Source organism: Dendroctonus ponderosae, unplaced genomic scaffold, assembly GCF_020466585.1.
Source record: "Dendroctonus ponderosae isolate FM_Combo_2020 unplaced genomic scaffold, Dpon_F_20191213v2 Dpon_F_20191213_1, whole genome shotgun sequence".
Classification (NCBI taxonomy): Eukaryota; Metazoa; Arthropoda; class Insecta; order Coleoptera; family Curculionidae; genus Dendroctonus; species Dendroctonus ponderosae.
Genome location: NW_026017110.1, coordinates 34,168,918 through 34,190,121, shown reverse-complemented (window position 1 = coordinate 34,190,121; position 21,204 = coordinate 34,168,918). Strand labels below are relative to the sequence as shown.

The following is a 21,204-nucleotide window of genomic DNA, read 5'->3' as shown; positions in this document are numbered from 1 at the left end:
AAACTCCATTGAAACAATCAAATTCCCATCATTGATAATTCCAGAACAATGTGTAACGGAAACCAATGAATTAACTTTTCAACCCCAAAACTCGAACACAATCAACTTACGGTTGAAACTTCCAAAAATCAAGATTAATGAAGACTTAAAAGAAAAAATGAAACCTTTACAAATGAACAAAATTAATTTGCAAAACCTTCATGAGGACTTGAATAATATCAAGAAACTTACAACTCACGAGTTGAAAGAATTTGACGTAGTTAGTACAAGTGTGTCAATTACAAGTTTGATAATAATTGTAATAGTAATTTTTGTAATTGTAATATGATGCTTTTACCTTAAAAAGAAGAACAATGTAAAGGTGGACATAAAACTGAAACCTCTCGAAAATTTAAAACCCCAATTTTCTCAAACTTAAGGAGGGAGGAGTTATATGACCACTTACGCAGAGCACTGTGTATTTTAATCAATAACTGTCGATGCAGCATTTAATACCATATAAGCTGCGCATTCGGCATGAGGAAATTAGTCTTAAGTTAGCAGTGAAGGTAGTTAGTTCGCTGTTGAAAGAATCTATTTTTGGTCTGTTAAAATAAACGTTTTTTAAAAACTAAGTTGTTACGTCCAGAAACAAAATTGTAAAATGAAATGTTTTTTGTTTCTATTTACAAATCCTGTTGTCAATAGATCAAAACATCAGGAACAAAAATAACATCAAAACTAGCTTGTAAAATAACTTGTTCCTTATCCGTGCAACTCCCTTGCTATAATTTACCTACCTTTGATTTGGTAAATTAGTTTCAATAGTTCTAATCATCTTCTAATAGTGATAATCAAATTATTCATTTCTTATCAAGAACAGTTTCGGATCGTTAACCTGATCACTTGAGTTCAGCCCTGCTAATTCACTTGCATTGTTCGGTGAATTATCTTACGAAACGTTACGAGCTGATACTCAAGAGACCATTGCTATAAGGCAATGTAAAATATGAGCGATATCATAACGAAGAATACATCAGGGGTGATCACATTTGAGTAGAGTTTAAACAGTGGAAACCGGTCTTGTGAGCTGATCAAGAATTTGACACTTTTTTAATGGGTTTTAACAACGCGATTTTAAGAACACTGTTCTTAAGACCATAACATCAGAATGTTTTATCTGAAAAGAAGTTTAAAAATCACAATTTTCTGTTATTGGACTTTTGTCTACTTCACGTAATTTTGTGATCGTTTTTTTAATAATTTACCGTGCAATCCAATGTCGTGTTACACCTTTCAGTAAACATTTAAAAAAGCTCCACACTTGGTTGAAATAAATATAAAATACTGACTGTGTTTTATGTGACATGTATTGTATAGTTTTTAAGTGTATTGCTTACCTAATATTAAGTAAATATATTATTAGAACTGTTAGAATAAGACTATAATCAAAATGCTTTTAATATTATCAATATAAGTTCAGCCATATATTCAGCCCTGTGCTGTATCACTCACGTTATGTGGCTCCAACTGGTGTGTTGTATCAGTAAAACCTTTATATTATAACAGGCGCACACTATCGACGAACGTTATATGAAGAAATAGCGCTTCAGAATAACAGCATCAAATCACATGCCGCTTTCGAACTTAACGTGCATTCCTCGAAGTTAACTTCGGGGAATAAATAAAACAATGGTGTTTAATCAGAGCGTAGTTTTGTCTTTTAGCTACAATTTGTTTTTAATTTAAAAGAAAAATATGTCTTTTGGTGGTCTTATAAGGTTAGCTTTATTAGAACAATTGGAAAATGGTCTTGAAAATAAACTTTATTTTCCTTCACAAACTACTAAATTTTCAAATTGTTTGCGGGTTGATTTTGTGCCTCTTCTGAATGCTCCATTGAAAGTGTTTGAGATGATAGGTCAAGAACAATAACGAACGAAATTGAAAGTGAATGCAAATCATAAACAAAGACAAGTATGGAATTAGGTGGCCCAAATGGCCAACAGGTGCACATGTGGCGATGGTGCATATGTTTTAGAACCTTCGATGGTTTGATGCTAACTCTCTCTCTCTAACTAATAGACTATTCGTATAAGGACATCTCACTTTATGCACCCAATATTTTTTTCTTTTTTAACGTTTGATGGATAACTGGGTCGGAAACGCATACGTTAACCCGGAGATATAGCACACCTCGTTTGTGTTTCTGCGTTATTGAAAATGTTATCCTGAACTGTTAAGTTGCCATAACGTGTGGCCGTTAAAAATAGCATTTATGATACAGCACAGGGCTGATTATGGACCACAGTGTACCACAAAGCCATATTGCTTAGGCAGCATAATTTTTTGTTTATCGCGAGAGCAACCTTTTCAGTTAGTCGTCGTCAAATCGCTGCTGATACAGAATCGTTTTCGTGTTCGGAAATCTACTTTTGTACTGTGTTGTTCCTTATCATTTATCAATATACTTTTATTCATACATTAAGAGTGTGTCCACTTTATTTCACCAACAAGAACTTCCCTTGATTGTTAGACCTCAATCTAATAAATACTCACTAACACGCACATAATAACGTATGTTTTTTATTCGGTTTGCTTCAAAAGCACTTAAATCATATCAGGAACATTCAAGGTTAACATTATTTTGTGTTAATTCAGACTTTATCATAATGGAAAACTGACCTACCTTGCTGTCGCTTGTTACTCTTTATACGCATCGGACTGCAAAACATTTATATTATTGTTAGGGAGCATTTGTTTAATGATTTATTTGACATTGTAGAAAAATGCTAATGTTTGCTTACAATTGAAAATCTATTCAGTACCTATATGGTATGGATTATGTTCGGTTTATTATCATCAGGTGCTAAGAGAACAATAACCACTTAACTTTTGCAAATATGTTATGAGGGTACTAACAGCTTGATGAACATGCTTGATTGCCGAACAAAATTCTATCGTAAAGTAGTTCTTTGGCACTTCAAGATTATCATATTGAAATACGATTAATATTTAATTTATGCAAACATTAATATCATAAGTACCCATATTATATTGTTTTTTTTGTTTCAGGTATGGTTTAATAGGCACAATTGCGAATCAAGTAAGTTAAGATATTTGTTAATTGAAAAACTTGTTATTTGTCTTCCGTGTTTTACAGTGCTGTTACGCATAGGGTGGTTTCATTTTTAATTAGGAAAAGAAGGAGACTGACAAAAATAAGTAGAGAAGTGTCATAAACATTTACAAAAACGGTTTGAGTTAAATTTTAACAGCCTGTCTGGTGTTAAATCAGATGTTTCATATAGATATAGAAAAATGTTCTCTCTTCGTTTTTATAAATATCCCTGTTTATAAGAACATTCTCTTAAATTGCTCCATTATAGGACAGCAGCTTCTAGAATTTATTCCATTATAACAATTAAGGTTAAATGCTCATAGCTCCAAAATCCGATAAAAAAGTAAACAAAGCAAAGTTGATAATGTAAAATTAATTGAATTCTGTAAGGTTAGGCACAAAGGTTAGCTTAGGCGCTTTTAATATTGGAAGCAGTGAACTACAAATTCTAATAACTATAATTTTGTTAACAAAATAAAGCTAATGCAGTATTAAAATAAGGATCAACCTTATTACTGCATGACAGTATTTATAATTTACAACTCTCTAATAAGCAAGAAGGAGTTGGTGTGTACACACTGGATGAAAATCAATCAAACAAATTTTTTGTAATGAAGTGTGTACACACTTCTTGCTTGATTGATTGAACTCTAATACCCGAAATACATATTTTATCAATAACATCTTAATTTTAGAAACTTCAGACATTTTCACCAATAATGCATTGGTCTCTGAGCATCCTGTATATGGAGCAACATGCTACGTAAGTAGCCAGTGGAGCTGTAATCAATATAAAGGATAAATTACATATATGTATTCGGACGTTGATTTCATAATGGTTTATCATACATCTGAGTTGAAGGTCTTTTATCATTTTTCCATGTTAATCAGTTTTACTTGAGATAGGTATGACATCATCTCCAATTCAATGTCCGTAATTGTAAAGCTATTTTTACACTGCACTATGTTTATTTCAAGTGTTACTTTACTGGACAAAGTCAGTTGTGTAATTTCAATGTCGGTTCAGATATATTTTTATTAATTTAGTACTAGTGTTGAACTAGTTAATGATTTAATTCGTCACTTAACTATATTGAACATTTGTCCTTCAGACGGCTTTAGAAGCTTTTTATGCAATATAAATTTACCTAGTAAAACCTGCGAAGAAAAATGTATATTTGTAGCTGAGTACGTTTAAATCGACAAATAAACCATAGAACATGATGGCTAATCACAGTTTATCATCCAGAACTAAGTATGTACAAAGTGGTATAGTTATGGTGGAAGAATATCCTATTGACAAAAGCGAAACTGAAAATAAAACACCGTTTTCGGTTTTAATCTCTCTGAAAACCAGTGCACTTGGGAAGTATCGATTTTTCGCTGCAAAGAGAAACTCGCAACTCGCCTACATAAGCGCCAGCTGTTCAAATAATCCTGTTAAAAGCCTAGAAAGCTCAATTTCATTTTTATGCTAGTTTATATCCGAAGGTTTCGACACCTTTGATACACTTATCTATGCAATTCCAAAGTTGGGTTTAGTGTAATGGATGGAGCAGTTTTTCTTTACTTTTCGCTAAAGAGCTCTATTACTACTGTTTACTAACTTCAAACAGATATTTCACGATTAATAGAATTATAATGGAAATAAATGACAAATCAGGAAACATGTCCATTGTTAGTTGAATTCGTTTCTAATATTGCTTATCTTCAGTTTTTAGCAATAACGAATGAAACATTTAAACTCTGGTTTATCCTTTGTCCATGTCATAGAAGGAATTCGAATTTATGTTTTAAGTTGTTTTTGCGTTTGTGAAGCAAGTACATTCAGGCAGTAAGTATTTAATTCTCAAATCCTAAACTGAACAAACTTGTAACCATAAATGATATAGATAGCTTTTTCCATCTGTTTAAATTGCATTGCATCAAATAGAATGGGGCGAATATGATAAACCGATGTCACTCGCCTGAGCGTTCGATAGGGACCATAGAACAAGGCTTTTATAGAAACGACTCTTTCTCTTGTAGAAAGTGTGTCGCTAAAGTGGCGCGCCCTGGTGGCTGAGAATTAAAGAATTCAAACAAACCTGCATTATGAATCCACTACACTTGCTTATTTTTAATTGTGTCGCAAGGGGCAGCTGATAATAGGGATAAATGACACAACTACACAAAAATACATATAAATATATATATTACTTGTTGTTTATCGTTTATATAAATACTTTTTAGATAAAAAAAATCTTTGGAGCATTTTTAGGAACAACTTTAAAACATACGCCTTTTGCGATAGGAAGCCGTGCATTTTCTAACAGCCTTCAAGACACCAATAAACAGCTACCATCTTCGCAGATTATTGACTATTTATGAAAACAGATAAGGAAAAAGGTAATCTGAAAATATCATTATTCATTTTGAACAGAGGTTTCTGTTTGAATATTAATCTGTAATTCTACATAATACAGATGTATTAAGTACCGGTTTCAGCGGTGAGCAACCCGATGCTATGAACTAGCTCTAATGAGAAAAATATCCTGTTTTCCATTTATTTGTTTCTTAATGAAAATGCCACCTGAATAATAAGCTAAGTGATTTCGACTTACCCAACAAAACATTCACAAATTACGTATTGGAGAACATGGGGAAACATATCACAATCCAGTATGTGCATGAAGCATGAGGCACGAAATCATACAACTTATCACAGATTATATCGTCAGAAATGAATAAAATCGGCATAGGCTTTTTCTTTGGATGATACCGAATAATCAACATCGACAGACATCTTGTCCATGATAAACCCATGAACAACAATGGGGAAGATTTATTTGACATTTGACTTGCGTTATCGCATTCATCCATAGAATATTTTCCTACAGTGGGTTATTTCATGATTTATTCTGTAGCTCTTTATTGTCTGTAGCGCCTCTGGCGACTATGAAATCAGTCGTTCTCGGTTATGTTTTTAAGTGAGAGTGCCCAGGGCATGGACTGTTTAATGGTGCAAAACTGCAAACCCTTCTAGGCAAAAATGGCACTTTTCCCAACCTGCGCTGCCAAGTGTACAAATTGTCTGAACGAACGTTGCCAATATGCCACTGATTATATTTTGCACATACTCTCTCATCGTTGAATTTGGTCGTGAATCTATTCGATATATTAAGTTTTTCAAAGTTTTTAAATTTGATGGGGCACATAACAAAACATGGCAGTTAATAAACCACACAGGCAAAGCAAATGCAACAGGCGATATTATTTTTTCCAAAAATTAGAATATTATTATTTAAATTTAGTTAATTAAAAAAACATTTAATTTAATTAATTAAAAATGAGATTTTTTATATATTATGTACTTGCCAATAAGGAGTTTGTTTGGACCCTACTATGTGGTTATCAAAATATAATCTATCTATGACAACAAAAATGCGTGGAGCATATCTATAATTGTGTTTTTATACTTTAAATTCAAAAATACCATTTTACATCATTTAAGCTCTGACAGGTTCATCAATTTAACTTGGCACCGTGAATAGGAAGGTGATGTTCATGTTGAATCACTCTCACTAATAGCCTAGACCCCTAGACTAGCCGACGTTCTGAGGTTTTGAATAGCGTATCAACGCGATGCTTGTAAATACGCACCTGACCTAAAAATAGATTCGTTAGCCTAGATTTATAAATATTATTTAATTTGCAGAACATACTTCATACAGGCTCATCAATTAGTAACGGGAAGTTCCACTTTTTATGCAAATCGCAGCCAAGTTTCCCGTTTCACATGATTATTCCGATTCGGGCGATGTAGAATTGGAGACGAACAGGCGTCGCGTCGCACAGTGGTTTGAATATGGTAATACGTGCGGTAAAAAATGGAAATCCATATGGTTTATTTCATATTCATTACTGGAATAGCTGGCATTAAACCAAATAGACGTTAAGCTGAATATCTTGGCAGATCTGGATAACGACGTATATTTTAAACTGTCCCAAAATATCGGAAACTACGATTTATGACACTACGATTTATGACGCTTTTAAGTTTGGAAGCTGATGATTATTTCCTAAACTAAGAGAGCTATAACAAAATGATATGATATGATTCAAGACGAAAATTGAAACGTTCTCGCAGGATCTACAGGATCAGTCATAAAGCTATGGCAAAACGAAGTCCTCTTTTCTTAAATTGAACACCCTGTATCTTAGTCAATAATTGAATTATGCTCGACATTCTAAACAAAAATCGAATAACAAATTACATGCTTAAATTTAACCGTTTTGAAGATACTGAGTTGTTAAAATTGTTTTTGTTGTAATTCTCTAAATTATTAGATTTAGTATTATAAATTTTGCATAAACAGGAATGGTGAAAGGAAAATCGACAGAATTTATAAACAAGATATATTTTTTGATTCCCAGGATTAAATTGAAATTTTATTTTAAAAAGTGATTAAAGTACGCGCCGTTTACCTCTTGATAGTAATGAAGCCGCTGAACTAAATTTTCTAATGTGGAAGTATATTCCTGGGGAATACCGGCAATTTCCTGACTTATTCTATTCTTGCAACTCTGCAATATTTTGTGACACATTTTTGTAAACGGCATTTTCAATATGATCCCATAGAGAAAAGTCAAGTGGGGTCAAATCAGGAGACCGAAATGGCGATTCAATTGTCCCCTGTGACCAATCCATTTATCAGGAAATGTTTCATGGAGACATGTTCGTACTTCAGATCCGAAATCCCATAGCCTATCATCATTAATATGTCAATACGCTCATTTTCACTTAAACGTGCCATTTTACAGCTCTAATAATTTACAATAATTCATGTTAAACAAATGTTTGCCATTCGTGTCAATTAGAGATTAACTGTTTAGGACAAAAGAATGCGGCGGCATCGGCGAATCGACGTTGTTATAGTGACCTAAAGTTTCTAAGATAACTTGATAATAGTGTTTTTATCTTTGATTTAATAATTTAGCGAATAACATCAAAGCAACATTTTGAAAACTCGGTATCTCCAAAACTGTTAAATCTAAACATGTAATGTGTTTTACGATTTTTGTTTAGAATGTCGAAAATAATTAAATTATTAACTGGATTGAAAGAACTTGATTTTGACTGATTTTGTCTATAAAATTTTGTTTTATGTAAATAGACTGGAAATAACATTTTTAAACAATGTTTGCATTAATCGTTTAATTCTAGATATCTTAGTTTAGGAAATAATTCACTGTTTCCATACATAAAATTGACCCTGTATTTTAGTTAATTAAATCAGGTTTATCTATATTAAGACAGGCACACGTCTAACAAAACTGTCTAGATGTAAGACTAGAGAGATTTCTTATGTTTATTGTTGTCAAATTCATAATCCAACTCTCGTTCGCTACACAGTTACCCATCCCCAAAGATTGCTTTGTTATAATTCTCTCAATAAATTTATCAAGAAATGATACAAATAAAAAAACATGCAAAAGCAGTAAATTTCAGATCAGATACCAACAACCTTAGCAACATTTATTAATCCCTAATAAAGCCATAAGTATGGAACACCCAGTATACTGGTGAAAAATTAAAACTATTTCTGCTTATCTCAATCTCAAATGTAGAAAATAATTCAGACAAATTTAAGGTTTCAAGAAGGCAAAGACCCAAAAGAACGTTGATTTTTACCAATCATGAGGTAAGTTTTTTCAGTGTTTTGCTCTCCCAAAAGGAAGGATTTTTTCCCTCAAAAACTGATGAATGTTTTAACACTTTATAAATTAAAGTTTTCAAAATTTTTACTTCACACTTTGACTGAGACCCAGGAAAGATAAGAATATCATAGCAAGAAAATATCATGTATTTTGTTCTTCTTGGTCTCGGCATCTTCACTCGAGGTTGTTGATCAGCATGGCCATTCTTCATTATTCTGTACGGCGAGGCGTATGGCGGCTGTGCGAAGTGTTTCTTCAGGTTTGTACGACTATGCAGGATGCAATAGAAATATCGCCTCGATTAAGAACTAAACTGAACTAGGAATGTTGCTGAAATAGTTCAATCAATAACTGTCGCACTTGGAATACACGTTAATTATGCTTCGAGTCGAATTAATGAATCCTCCTAATTAATCAAAGCAACGACAATCCTACGTATTATTATCCAAATTGGTCTAACTTTAAATCAATCTTTCGATGCAATATTTGTCAGTTTTTAGGTAATATTCTATGCAGACTGTTTCTAAATTTACGACCTTTCTCTGGAGATGTTCTTAGAGAAAATAGTTTAAAAACATTTTTTTATAAAAACTAAATCAGATATGTTGCAACAATGTTGTCGGTTGCATCGAGGAAACCATTTTTTCCCATTAACTATATACCTAAATAGCTGTTGCTTTGTTAAGAAATCAACAAAAATAAAAGGTAAATGAATTAAACGCACAATTTTATTGATGCATTTACTTGCTAATGTAATTCGGCACACGGAGATCACATTTCTAAAATTTTGTTTCTCAGTGAAGAGTCCAAAACAATGTTCTAAATACCGGAATATCAATGCATACTTTCATTAAGTTAAATTATTCATCACAAAACTGCCCAACTTACTTCATAAACTGACTTTTAGGGATGATTCGATACAAGTAAATACATGTAGGTATTCGATACTTTTGTTTGGATACCGAGTACTTTGGTAATTGAATCGTTCTTTCGATACCAATACTTGGTATCGAAATAAAGTACTCGTATCGAATCGAAGTATCGCATCGTCGTAAATAACCAAATTATCAAAACTGTAAACACTGTCACAGTCAAGACTGTTGCCAATCGTCTTAACTGAACTGAAAATAGTGAAAATTGATAAACATCATTAAACGTGAGTTATGTCACCCTTACGCCCTTAGTGACCCTGCCTGACTTTTATATGGTACCATATTACGACTAGATCAATTAGATCAATATGCGTTATGACACCCTTATGTGAAGTGCCGCCTCTTAGATAGGGATTATTCGATACAAGTAAATACAAGTAGGTATTCCATTCTTTTGATTTCGCTACCGAGTACTTTGGTAATTGAATCGTTCTTTCCGAGCAAATACTTGGTATCGAAATAAAGTACTCGTATCGAATCGAATTATCAAAAGTGTAAACACTGCCCAAAGTCACAGAACATATATTTATGAAGATATAGGATATTTTGCGAAATCTATTGAAGAACTTGAGTTGGATATATCACAGCCATCAACATCTAGCTGTTCTAAATTAGAAAACATGTTGAAAGGGACAACTTTTTTTGATGCTAGTACGGATAGTAACATACCTCCACAAAGTACTTAGAAGACGCATTTTTGCAAGATTCGGCCAATAAGAAAAATAAATTAGTTCTAGTACTTTTTCTTTATTGAATATAATAGATATATCTATTTTGGAGAGAGGTTCAAAATACAACAAAATAGTGCAGGCTTTACCGTTTTTTGTTTGCGATTATTGCCTTCCTACATTGTGGAAGGAGAAGCAATTTTTACGCCTTCTGAAAGTGCTTCAACCTAATTTTAAGGTACCTACTTAGTGCAGCATATTTAAAAAGAAAATATGGAAAATATGAAGCTTGTGTAGCTATAGCTAAAGCTAAATTTCATCAAAGATTGACAATATTTGTCTCAGATTGGACACTTGGACTGAAACAATGAACGAGCGAGGTTTCTTAGGAGTGGCATGCCATTTTCTTCAAAATAGTAAAATGCATATTCTCTATCTAGCTACTCGTACCCACAATCAAATATTTGCCCTGTTTGGCTAACACAATACACACAACACGGTAACCGTTAATTTCGGTCTTGAAAAACTCATCGAAAATGTATACTTACTGTGTCTCGAACACTATTTTAGGGGTTACGTTAAATACCGACCATTCCCAGTGTGAACCTTATTTTGATTCCGGTTTGGTGTCTTTCTACAACCCGATTTTTCAAATCGATCGTGTATTTTTTTCATTTCTTGTAAGTCAGCATTTTCTCGTGAACATCTCTACTTTTATTTCTTATTTTAGCTTATTGTAATTTTAATATGATGATTATGTTGCATTAGGACTTGATCAATCACTCAATCAGTAAAAGATAGTTGAAAAATGTCAACACAAAAAGATGGAAGAACAAAATGAGCTTGGGCGCATATCGTATTTATTGCATTTTTTTGTGCAGTTAAAAGTTCCAATTGTACTGCTCAAATGTAGTAGGTCATAATAGGTTTTAAATATCGATTAGATGTGTCGATTATTTTCTTTATTTTGTTTCGATACCGTATAGGAAGTCAAGTCAATTTGCGGTTTAAAAAGCACAGACCTCGGTCAATAACTTATTATAGCCTTCAATTTTTTAGTTACTGATTAATTATCATTGAGTAGTTAATTTGGTAAAAGTTTAAATATAATATAAAAAACAATAATTAATTTGTAATTACAAGCAATAGAAATAACAGAAACCTTAACTAAGACCAAAAGATGTAAGCAAGTGCAGATTTCGAAGCTTGCTAACGTCAGGCACCCCAGGACCGATTTCGAGTTTTGTTTTCGAGTGTTTCCAAGAACGAAAGGGTAGCACACTATTCCGGGACACTCTGTATACCTAATTTACCATATAAAAGAAATTTTGAAATTATTCTTTTGGTAACGGTTACTTAAATTGCACGAAACGAACCAGTTATCACGAAATTTTGATTCTAGAGTCCACTGATTCCAGAGTTAGTTCCAGTTTGAAGTCACCTGCGTAGCTATGATTGGAGCAATGCTACCATTATAATGGAGCACATACAATTTTCAAAATTCCAGAGAAATTGCCACAATATTTTCCATTTGGCAACAATTCCAACTTTTTAAATACGCATTTCCAGGTTTTCAATAAATATGAAAGCAAAGCTCCGAATATGGGATAGCTACAAGCAACACGAGCTATTTATTCTCGTAATTTAGTTTCTAAGCTTTACCTTCGTGAAATATTGACAACAATGGATGGCGAAAAGAAACAGTAAAATGAAGGGCCGATAACGGTGGAAGTCTTTCGGCAAGCAGGAACGGAAAACAGAGATAAAAGGAAACTCTTAAACAAAATGAATGTACCGAGCACGGGCGAATAAAAGCTGACGAATGACCGTTAACGTGCTAATGAAAAGCAATTTGCAAACTGAGGTATCGGGCCTTGTTTGGATGACTCTGGAAAAGTGCACGTTTTTACAACCGCTAGTTGTATTGTGGGCGTTTTAATATTTATTTACGAGTTAGTCAATTAAATATATGATTTTCCAAGTAAATATTCGAAGCGTTGAGACCGATGCAAATTATTCATGTTCCGGTTAACAACAAAACTTTAAAATTAGTAGGAAGTTAGACTTGTACATATGTAAACATTCTCCCATTATTTTCAAATAGTATTTTTCACCTTTTTTGACAATTTTATTTGATTCTTGGAACGTTGGCTTAACGGTTTTACATCAACATTACCAAGCCAGCCATAAACGAAAAATGTCTGCTTTTATTTTAACCTGAATTGCACAATTCCGACAGCGACATGCCAGAGCCGAGAGTGGGTCGCAAAGGTCACAAGCTTGAAAGTAGTAATTAATTTTTGCTGGCTCGGAAGCAATTTTCGAACTTTTTTCTTTCTATCCATTCCACCATATTTTCATGCTATGAAAATTGTCGACTGTTGTAAGAGAAAATTGATTCGATGTCTAATTGTTTTCTTCAAAATAACATTCTACTTTCACAAACAAATATTACTCTTCTTATGTGTTCGCGGAACTGGAGTTTCTGTACCAGTTCCGTACATATTTGTACATGTTACAATTGTAGTACATAATTGTTGTACCATTTTAAATTAGACATTGCTTCGAAAATATTACAGTTTGGAAAGCACATTTATTTTAAGCAAAATAACAAGGAAAAATTCTAGCAATTCTAAGAATAGGATTTGCAACGTCATACATTCTTTTCTGTTGGTAGGATATATGGATTTGGGCATTGGATAAATTCGCGTTATTTCTTTGGAGATGTGAGGGGATGGTTAAGAAGAACGAAAAACCTTGTTTTAAAAACTAATTGCCGCTGAATACTTGTATGTTTGCAATAAAAAAATCGTGATCTTAGCAACAATGTTTTTAGGTCACACCAGTGACCAGCAGTTTTCTCAATAATATTATAGTAAAAATAGCATGCTAATTATGAATTACCATGTACACAAATAGATATACACTCCCAAAAGCAGCCTCTTGCAGTTACCAAATCTTAATAAAATAAAATTGTTGATTTCTGAAACCATCCTAAAGTAAACTTATGCACGTCAAGAACTTATTTGCACTTTTACCTAGAAGTTTTAAATCCAATTCAAGAGTTAATGTGCCACTCTATAAATTACTCTATAGGTTTCGTAAATTACTGAAATTGTAATTAAATGATAATGGGATTTTTTCCATCTTTATTTGCACCGGTCACATTTGCCATTTTCCGTAATAGCTAATTAACGAAGGGAAATCCATAACTCCAGCTCGAATTTAATAATACATAAAATTTTACGCAGTAAATTGCTTACATATGTAGTACAATGTCGACTAGTATGGGTTATTAAAACATATCGTAAGCTAATTAGTTTTTAATAGTTGCTTATAATCATGTTTCCAGTGGCATTTGTTCACATCAATGATAAAATAGGCTAAATTATTTTAGATTAGTAACTATTTATTACCTCTATCTGATGCGAATGTAGGCTGGGCATTTGAAGAATAAGCAAAAATGAAATAGCAACAATCAAGCGCATCTCATCATTCTGAACGAACTGGAATAATCCGTGATTTCGGATTATTGGGCCGCCGTCGATATACCTTAAATTAGATCGTACGTTTTGCCAGCATGAACAGAGCATCATGAGCACAGCATCTTCAGAGGTGTGTTACCTTCAGGTGCTTACGCTGGACTTGGACGGGAAATTATAATATTATTCTCCAATTCATTTAAACAAGTTTCTAAACGCAATTTGATCCGTAATGTATAAAAAGTTACTAGATAAAGTACGCTACGTCCAAACCATGTCAAAAAAAAACAAAGGTATACAGGGTGATTAAAAATTGGCGTCATTCCTTTTAAGGAGTGATAGAGGCTCACTTGGGAAATTTCTAGAAGATATTAACAGTTGAAGATTGAATTTCAACTTTGTTATTAAGCATTATTTTGAAATTGTTCCATGTTTAATTGGTAGCATATTGGAATACTTAAGCATTCAAAAAGAAAAATTACCATCTTTGCTTCAAATTACGAAAATATTTAATGTAAAAAAAGTTCTCTTCTACACTTTTTTGATGAAAAGGCACAGCGGCAATGATGTTTTTTGTCATTAACCGATAGTTACAGGTGGATAGCCCTTGTCAATAATAACAATAATTTGTCAAACTGTGACTTACTTTGAATTTCCTTTCACGAATTTGCTGATTACCTTGGAAAACATTGGTGCCGTATTTCTGATATAAATTTTTGGAAATTTCTCAGTTTTTAATAAGAATTAATTTCTTTTACTATTTTTTCTGTACTCCTATAACAGCGCCAGACAACACCTCCAGAGGAATGACGCCAATTTTGAATCACCCTGTAAAGATGAAAAATATCTCCAAGTCTGTTTAGTTCCTCAGCCTCTCGACACCTTTCAATTAGCCGATTTTCTTTTGCTACTAATATTATTTCGTATTCTTCTTTGAAGAACTATATACCCGCTATGATTATTCCGGGTTTTACATTGCCTTCGTTTCTCCATCATTGCTAGTATGTATTTAGTCATCCACTCGTTCTTAGCTGTTGTTGTTTCCATGTAATCATGAAAGTCATGAAATTTCCTAAATTTCCTAAATTTTACAACAATACCGAGCAAAAGAAAACAAAGGTAGAGTGATGTCCGTATCTTAGAACATACGGTACACTTAATGTTTATTTCAAAACGATGTAAAACAGCTGAATTAGTAGAAGAAACCAATAAAAAACTTTCAAGCCTGATCCAGATGCTGATCGAATATTGCAGTTTATAGCCGCAAGGTTGTTATTGGTTTTTCTTTACTTAAGTACAACTAATATTCGAATTAACAAATATATGTAAGGTTTTATGTATGTTTGGAACGTGACCCATAAATCTGAAGAATTATCATTGTTTTGTTTCAAAGTTAATTGGTAATTATTTGGTTTCGTCGCACTATCACTAGGCAGTGATATGGAAGATAAGTAAACAAAGTAATAGGACCATTAGACTTGGTCGTTGTATCTCATCTATTTGTAGGTCAGCTACATAAACGACCTTATCGGGATAAACGTCGCGAAAGTGATGAGAAGAGATTGATGAAATAAATGTTATCCCAAGTTGAAAAAGGACTATTATATGCAAACGATTTGATTATTCCATATCTTGACTTTAATTATGGTATTGAAAGATATCATGTCCGAATATTGCACTTTAGAACTTTGCGTTTTAAAAATTGAATATTTTTTACAATACAAGGCTTAGACTAAGCAGGGAATACACATTAGAGAACATATGAGCAAAATAATGTGTTTGTGAAATAAAAATTGTTTTGGTTGATATGAATGCATAAATGCCACAAGGTTATTACGTATGTTAAAGTTTTGTAATATTATTTTATGTCCTTTTCTGTTTAAGTCGATTTTGCTCAACAGTATTAGTGCGCATGTTGCACGTGCATACACTGATCAATTAACCTCGATATTTGTACATTTAGTTAAGATAAATTGTGCATATCTGCTTTTTAAAATCATTCATAATAAGGCACCATCCATACATTAAAAGTTAGGACACAATCGAAAGAAAGACATTTTAAAAGTCATCGGGTAAGTCGAAAGTTAAGGGCTAGTAAAAGAAAGTTTCTTCTTTCGGTAGTATCGGTTAATTACATTTAGTATTCGGAAAGCTTGGTATATTTGCTGCCTTAACTTCCAATCTCTTAAATTTTTATATTTTGTTCATTGCTGTTGAAAATTGTCGTAATTCCCCTGGAGGTTATGTCTGGGCGTATGTAGAGAGTATAGAAAAAACTGAAACTCAAACAATTCTCACAAAAACTGAGAAACTTGCAAGAAACTTAATTAGAAATTTTGCAACAATATATTTGATCGCACCCTCTGATGATGTTTTCTTATTAACAGTACGTAAATAACTTCCCTTTTTTAAATCCTCACTATAATTTATTTGAGTTTGGAATTTTTAAGTTTCATTTGAGCTCCCAAAGCAGTGATTCAAAGGCTTGTGTATCAATGCTTTACACTTATTGCATGAGTTTGAACAGAAAACTACTCAGCTATTTGATAATCTCATTTCACAACATCAGTGTTGACGAATGTTTGGATCTTGTATGGTAGCTTGATGTTAACGGAATTTTTTCTGGTGAAAAAAGTAAGGATTTGTCTATCAATGCTTATTGATCTGCTTATATGACATGAGTTCTATCTTAGTTGTGTGTAATTAATTAACATGTGATAATAAGTGAAAATAACTACACAACGTTAGTTTCCATGGCTTCGTTCTTGTAGTTCTTTCTTATCAATCAAATCTATCAAATTCAACCAAATTGAGCAGGATCTTAATTGTTGCTTCAGGAAGACTTCAAGCAGCTATTCAGTTGCGGCCAATTTTGCTTTTGACGACAACTTCACCTTTGCTTTCTCAGAAGAATCAAATTGCTTGTAATAAACAAGAACAAGGAGAGTATTCGAATGTTCGAGTTATGACTAGACATAATTATTCGCTTTTCGAATAATTCAAGTAGAATTATTCGAGTTTGATTCCGAGCCCTAATTCAGAGAGTTGCAGTTTTTTTCCAGGTTCGATTAAGTCTGGAAGGTATGGGAGGTACCGGATGTTAGCAAAGTCAGCTTGGTTCTTGAAAAAAAAAGAAAACAGTTTTTGCTTTTCATATGTTAAGCAACCGGGAGACATGGTTTTATAATTCGCAAGCCGATAAAAATAGGTCTACCCTTAGTGCTTCACGGAGAGGTAATTTTTGTATGCAATAAAGAAATAAACACAATTTGTTCACACAAAATAACTTTTATTGGGAACTTGCATCCGACTGTACCTACGATTATTCAAAAAACTGGCCTCGTCCAGTTTGTTTCCAATGGACACCCCCGCCTCCTGTTCCGCTCGGCTATCCTATCTGCCACGTTAACAGTTTTTGGAAATCGTGGTTCGGCTTATCAGCGGAATGGTAACATGGATATTCTCGATTTCCATTCGGCCATAGAGATGAAGAATTGGATATTGTTGCTTTGTAGTCCTGCGTTTGCGTGGGTAAATTGTTATTTCGAATGAGGATTTTTGGGGTTTAAAAATATTGGTGAGTTGAGAAATGGTACTGTTTTCGTAGGTTCTCATCAAGTTTCCGCATTTAATCGTTGGATGGGAACTGTTTGTATTTAAGGGGAAGTGAATTGTTTGCTTTTTTGACATGGGTGAATTCGAAATCTTTGCAGCGTTTCATAATTCATATCGTTGTTGCAAATTTGCCGCTTCCTTTTGAGGTTGTTTTGGGTCAAGTCGGTGTCTTGTTTTGAAAGAAGATCGTCGATTTTTTACTAAAAAATGCGTTTGTTTTGTTTGACGAAAAACTTCTGTGTTCCAACGAACCTACTTCTGTGTCCTACTAACTAGCTCCTCCTGTCTGAATCTCTTTGTTGTCAGTCTATCTTTCTACGCGCATATTGCGCAAATATCCCACAACTACACCTGCAGATTTGAAAATGTCGACAAGCATCTGGTGTGAGACATAGTCAAAGGTCAAAGGCTTTACGGTAATAAAGCAGGTATCTACGTCCACCTTCATGTCCCTGCATCGCTCGGTGAGAACGTTCCGGACAAAAAAGCGTCACACCTGCCAACTTCCTCAAAAACCATTAAACTTTTAAAAAAGTTAGCATGGAGTCATGAGGAGTCATGAGCCCCCTCCCCGTTGTGCTGGGTTTATAACGACTAACTATTTTTTCTAATTTCATAGACAACAAAGTACTGAATTTCTACTACTTGACCCCCCTGACTCGACTCGTTTTATGACTTATAAGCTTGCCATCCCAAGCCTAATACAAATGTGTATCCAAAATATATTTTAGTCAAGACATAGATCAAGTCTAATTTTTTATAGATAAATTAAATTTTTATGACTACAATGTTTTAAATGATTCAAGTGATATTTTCGAGTGGTTTTCAAGTCAATGAACTCAAAATATTTTTTTATAAAATTTGACTTGTTTAAATCGCAATTCTTAATCTGGCTTTGTAACTACCGAGATAATTGCCACAAAAGATCCTCAAATGAGTATTATTTTTCTGTTGGATTCACTGTGTCTTTTTTTAAGGCTTTCGTCGGTCAACAGTGACGAAATGAAATGCAAAACAAGGTTATAACAGTTCTTGATTCAAATAGGTTCAAATAGGTTTAAAAATTAAAACGAAAAACATTCAAAATTAAAAAAAATGTTATTGCTCTATGTAGCATCCCATGCCCGTATAACAACATCGAGTCTGTTCGGGAACGCTTCACAGGCTGCACGAATGTGGTCTGATGTTATTTTACCCCATTCTCGGAGAAGAGCAATCTTTAAGGCGTCGACCGTCTCATATTTTTTGCAGATACTTTGGCCTCCAGAATGGACCATATGAAAAAATCCATTGGGTTTAAGTAGGGGGAATATGGTGGCCATTGTTGTGCAGAAATGAATCTGGGAACCTTTTCTTGTAGAAAACGTTGGGTTTCACCAGCTTTGTGGGACGGTGCGGAGTTTTGTTGAAACGTCCGATGGGTTCGACCGAATTGTCTACTTGCCCAAGGAAGCAAAGCCTCGTTTAGAATTTTTTCACGGTAGATTTGTTGATTTATCTTTAGGCCTGTTTAATAAAAACGATTTGTGAACGTCCTTGTGGCAGTTACCGCGGCCCAAACCATCACTGATGCAGGCCCTTGCGTTTGCAGAGCAATTCGCTGCTCTAAATTGTTCCTTGATTTGTGCTCTAACCAAATACAATCGTTTTGCTTGTTAAAATATTGCTGAACCGTAAACATTTTTTCATCAGAAAAGACCAAATTTTGAATCTCAACATTAACGTGCAAGTGTTTTAACACCTTTGCTCTTGCGAGGCAAACTGTCTTTTGTGCAGGAGTTAAATCTTAAACTTTTTGTATTTTGTAGGGCTTCAATCGTAAAACTTTTTTAAATATTTGCCCCCTGCTTCGAGCAGTCATATTGAGACTTTTCGCCAATTTTGCGCCAAATTCCGCGCTTTGTCGCGGAGTACGCTCACCCCGATGGCGTTTTTTGGTGCTACCAGTATCATTGTAACGTAATACTCCGATACACAAATATTTTGGTCACATGTAAGTGTCGTAGTTCATTAGCAATGGGTCGTGGCGATTTCCCAGCCGAATACAAAGCAATAACACTGTTGCGTTTAAGTTATATTTCACTAACTTAAACGATAAACTACGAGATATGTATGCTTCCGTAGACTTGTAAATACCATAACTGGCTAATGCTTGTCAAAAAATGGCGCTGTCATTAGCTGTTTGGTTGCCACAGCAACGTAGAATTGGTAACACTTCGAGCGCCAACTCCTGTACAGGGGCGGATCCAAATCGTGTCCAGACTTGATGCTATTCTTTATGCAAGACAATTTGATGCAAATTACGAATACTAAATATTTGAATAACAAAGTAAGTAAATATAACAAAATATAAGTAAATATTTAAGATAAACTCAAAAAAGTACTATTTAACTCTACCCTGACCTCAACACTAAATTCTTAATAGCAAATTAATTAATACCAGGAATATAGTTTTCTATTAAATTGTTCACTATCATTAACTAATATTTCAAATAATTTACACTGTTCCCGATATTTCCTTGCTATGGCTGGGTCAAGGTCTAGATTGGCGATTTGTGCTGTGGTAATCTTATTCAACCAAAGCATTGTTTCTCAAGCGGGCAAGGCCTTGTTTTATAATTATTTGAAATATCCGCTATACACACTTCTAGCTCGATTACTTAATCTATTCGTTGACTGGCAATCTCAAATAATTCATATGATAATTATATCACAACAGGAGCTACTTGGTGTTGTTATGCCCTGCTCACAAGTGCACGTGTTCACGAATGAAAATAAATGCAAATCCGAAATTTAATGTACATCGAGTATTACATCAAGAACACCGTTACTTTTGCAGTCAACATAGAAGAGCTTGCATAATCCGACATCTGTGATAAATGAATTGCTTTGTCATTATTCAACAATAAAGCAACGATAGTAGTGTAGGAATAACAATAGTTGTATAGGAATAACAACAGTATGTTCTCTTCTCATCTATGTTCAACCAGGTTTTCATGTACCAACTGAACCCATTTGTTTCGCTTTAAATCGTTTTTGTGTCGAATGATTATTGTATTTTGTAAAGGGAAAGTGGTAGATGCAACTTCGGTTCCAAAAAAGTATAAAAACTCTGAATTATGAACTGAAAGAGAAAGTTTGAATCTACAGGGTGATTCAAAATTGGCGTCATTCCTCTGGAGGTGTTGTCTGGCGCTCTTATAGGAGTACAGAAAAAATAATTGTTATTAAAAACTGAGAAATTTTCAAAAAACCATATCAGAAATACGGCAGCAATGTTTTTCAAGGTAATCTGCCTAATTAACATTGCGCAAATACCTGTGGCTTCGTAATTATTTAAAACTCCGGTAACCATGGAATTATACAGACTGGCAATAAGATAGACAAGGATAAACGGTAAATTTAACAAGATTTGTTGACGAAATGTCAACCTGTTCTCATAACCTCGAATATTGGTGTTTAAAAATAAACCGTACAACACCAAACATTTGAATGGTTAACTCCAAACGAGCTAGTGCCTGTGTAATCTCCTTATTATCCACTCTTATCAAGCAGCTTCTCGTATTCAGTTAATTAACTCGTGCTCTATTTGTATCTCTTTGTGCTGTGTGTATCGTACAAACGTGGTAGGAATGTAGCCGGTATTTATTTGGTGCCTGGGAAAGTGTCAGTTATTGTGCTCTGAGTACCCCTGGAAGGCCCTGATT

The 21,204-nt window shown here is 33.8% G+C and overlaps 1 protein-coding gene and 1 long non-coding RNA gene across 2 annotated transcripts in view; one reads left to right on the top strand and one right to left on the bottom strand.

The window, feature by feature from the left end:
• Nucleotides 1–21,204, top strand: part of LOC109541408 — a 270,314-nt gene that overhangs the window by 47,693 nt on the left and 201,417 nt on the right. The window lies entirely within an intron of this gene.
• LOC125505791 lies at nt 5,244–5,892 on the bottom strand. Its single transcript, XR_007282413.1, has 2 exons — nt 5,704–5,892; nt 5,244–5,493 (listed from the first exon to the last, which is right to left on the bottom strand). It is a non-coding gene; the product is annotated as an uncharacterized LOC125505791 (long non-coding RNA).